The following is a 4,092-nucleotide window of genomic DNA, read 5'->3' on the forward strand; positions in this document are numbered from 1 at the left end:
CGTAACACCAAAGAGTGTAAATGTAACAACAAAATATGTTGTAATAACACATATACGTGTAAAAATAACACCACCAATTTAGCACCGGTGTAAAATAACTTGTGTGGTCCTCTATGTGCACCGGTTAACACCACAGTTTTTGCTGTGAAGCGTCTCCGGTCCCGGTTGTCGAAATTAAGCCCGGTTAGTGGATTAAATTCACCGGTCTTTATACTCTGATCTTAAGATCAGGTGATTAAGGGGATGATGATCCAGGCTGGAGATATTTATATCTCAATAAATAGAGTAAAATTCACAAAGCGAAATGCTGAAAATTTGATCAAAATCGGAAAACAAATAACGAAGTTATTGAATTCGAAAGCGAAATGCTGAAAATTTGATCAAAATCGGATAACAAATAACGAAATTATTGAATTTTTAAGATTTGCATTGTTCCGGTGAAACAGTTCTAGGCATGTCTCATGATATTCTTAAGGTTGGCTGATGATGTCATATCCCCACGTGTTTATTTGTATTTCATAACATTAAATTAGATTTATTTAGAATTTCTCTACCAAGCACTAAACAATTGGATTGACAACTGATTAAGTGCATTAGTTATTTATTGCCGCAACTTATTTAATCATAACGGAGACGCATCATTTAAACATGTATGAAAAATGAAACATTTCATTTAATAACATAAAAAAGGGAAGTGGGGATGTGACATCGTCAGCCCGCCAAATGAATATTCATGACAATGTGCATATAACTGTTTTGAGAATATTTTTTAAATTTTTTAATTAAATAACTTCGTTAATTTTTTATCCGATATTGATATAATTTTCAGCGTTTTGCTCTGGGAATTTTACTCTATTCATATATAGGTACAAATATTTTCAGCCTGGACCATCCCTTTAAAATTCAAACATTTTGAGTGCGTGAGGTCGCAAACACAAGTCCCCACTTTGACGATTAATTATAAGTGAGTTCCCCTGATTTTCAACACTACAAGATGATGTTTGTGTGGGTGTGTGTGTGTGTGTGAGGGTTTGTATACATACTATGTGTATTTATAAATCTCTAATTTTTTTTTACTATTTAATTATTGGTGCATTACTTTAGCTTTTAGAGTTGTAATGAATTCCAGATGTGAAAAAATAAAACTTTCAAAAACAGTGACACTATTTTGAGTTATGACACTATTTTAGATTTTGACATATTTAGATATATTACGATAGAATATGGTAGATTATGTTTAGAATTACGAATTCGTAATGATAGAAATGCCAATGACTGTGGCTTTCTTACCTGCCCAGTAGATACGCTCGTGTTGTATTATATACTGAAAGCGAAACCATACGATGGCATAAGTTTATAGGTCACAATGATGACTGTATGTGATGGTTTGATTTATTAGTCATTTAAATAATGCAATATAGACGGTCATCTTAAGCTCTTACTTAACCTGATTAGTTTAGTTGGCCAATTAAGTCTTTTGTTAAATTATAGGTCGGAAAATTGAGTAAGGAAACTTTCAGTAGAGGCTTGATTTTCAGCATTATCTCTGGTCAGGAATTCAGTAATTCCTGACACCACGATCGATAAGCAAATGTTCGCAAACATTGATCCAACATGTGACAAGATTAGATATCAGTTTTATAATGTACATTTTTTAATATGATGAAAATTGTCTAATGAACAGAAAATAACGTTGTTGCTATTCGTTTCTAACCACAGATTTAGGTAATAGAGAAGTCATACTCGAGTTGGAAATACTATATTAGAAAAGTTATTAGGCCTATACTAACACATTAGAGGCATCACTAATTTCCATTTTAATTGTATATACATTCAGGCAGTGTCACATGTCTATATGAATCTAAAAATGTGTTTTTATAGCAGTCGTTTAACATTGGTGTCTATCTTGCCTCTATGTAAATGTATGTAATGGATGTAAATTTATGTCAGGTGATGACGTCACCCGTTTTAATAAATATTTCTATGAAAGGCACGGATTCACTATTATTTGATATTATTCTACATGATGAAAGCTACATCGCATCGTCCAAAATGCCATTTCTTACATCGTGAAGCCTCTGTCTAACGAGCACATTGATATAGTGCTATCTTGGATATGGATCCCAATAAAATGATTGTCCAATATACAGTGCGTCCCAGAATAAACGAAACCGAGATTTAGCGATCATTTATCATAACTTATTCATAAATAGAATAGACAAATGACCCACCAATTTAAAGCTGAGAATCTCCTCTTTCATCTGATATTACTTCTTATTCACGCATGAGTGAGAAAAAACAATTTGAAGAAGGGATACCAAAAACTCGTTTGGAGGGGGGTATCTGGGTTTCAAAAAGAAAACCACACACTCTAAAAAACAGAATGTTAAATCAACATTTTGAAAGGTTGGAGGAGTGACAACATTTTCTAAATGTTGCATTTACCACTTTAAATGGTTCTACCCAACACTTGAAATGTTGGATTTAGCTTTATACAAAGTTGGATGTAACATTTGGAAAAGGTTGTCACTCCTCCAACCTTTCAATTCAATTCAATTCAAATAAAACATTTATTTTCTTCCATTTCAGTACATTTTTTCATAACATAAATTCATACATAAATCAATTTGTTATATAAACAAAATATATATATATATAAATATGTACATATTAGGTTTAAGGAAGAAGGCGTATACCCTAAAAGCCTCAGCTTTTGGCGGATACGCCTGTAGACAAAAATACAATACACAATACCAAGAAAAAGGGCAGAGAAAAGAAAAAAGAAAACAAAGAAAATGAAAGTGAACAAGAGAGGGAGACGTGAGCGGGGAGGCGGGCATGACTTACGAAATAAAATAGAATGCTCAACAAAATATCAGTGGGGGCAAAGTATAAATGCCGCAACAACAATTGTCCATGGTTCATGTTAGAAGTCAAAGAAAACGTAAGAAGGGAGAAATATTTATATATATAACGACAGAAGCATTTTTTTCATTTTATATTTAAAGCTGATTGTCGACAAAGATTTTTTTATGTAATCCGGAATTTCATTCCATATTTTTGGGCCAGTATAACGAATGTTGTGTTGGAAGATTATTTTTCTATGTTTGGGAATGAATATTTGATTATTTGAACGGGTATCAAAATGATGTATGTTGGAAACATGTGTAAATGAATCACGAAATTTTTGTGGAATTTGAGAATTTAAACATCTGTAGAGAAAATGACATTGTTGAAGTTTGTTGATGTCTTCTAGTTTCAACAATTTTAGGGAATGAAACAAATTCGTGGTATTTGCTGGTGGTATACTGACGTCTGGAGAAATAATACGTACAATTTTATTTTGAAGGGAACATAATTTTTTAAGATGGGTTTGATATGTGTTAGCCCAGACTAAATTACAGTAATAAAAATATGGCAGGATTAAAGAGCAATACAATGTACGTAATACAGTTTTAGGCAAGTAAAAACTAAGACGATATATTATTCCAATATTTTTTGCAACTTTGTTCTCAATTTCATTTATGTGATGTATCCATGTTAAATTACTATCAATGATAACGCCAAGAAACCTAGTATTTTCAACTCTGGGAATTATTTGATTGTTAAGCTTCACCACTACATGATTAAGATCAATACGCTTTGTGGAGTTACGGAATATAATGTAGTTGCATTTCTTATAGTTAATGGTAAGCTTGTTCGCACAAAACCATTTACAAACATTTGTTAGTTCAGTATTTACAGTTTCACATAAGTGATAAAGATTTTTATCAGAATAAACAATATTGGTATCGTCAGCATACATAATAAAGGAAAGGAGATTTGACGAACGATAAATGTCATTAATAAATAAAATAAACAAAAGTGGGCCAAGTAATGACCCTTGCGGTACTCCACATTCAATTGTCCTAAGTTCAGACTGAATGGAGTTATAAATGGTGCATTGTTTACGATTTGAGAGGTAACTAGAAAAAAGGTCGAGGGCAGTTCCACGAATACCATAGTTATCTAGTTTTGATAAAAGTATTTTATGATTAATAGTGTCAAACGCTTTTGACAAGTCAATAAATATCCCTATTGCAAATGAGTCGT

The sequence above is a fragment of the Lytechinus variegatus genome, chromosome 13 (assembly GCF_018143015.1).
Source record: "Lytechinus variegatus isolate NC3 chromosome 13, Lvar_3.0, whole genome shotgun sequence".
Classification (NCBI taxonomy): Eukaryota; Metazoa; Echinodermata; class Echinoidea; order Temnopleuroida; family Toxopneustidae; genus Lytechinus; species Lytechinus variegatus.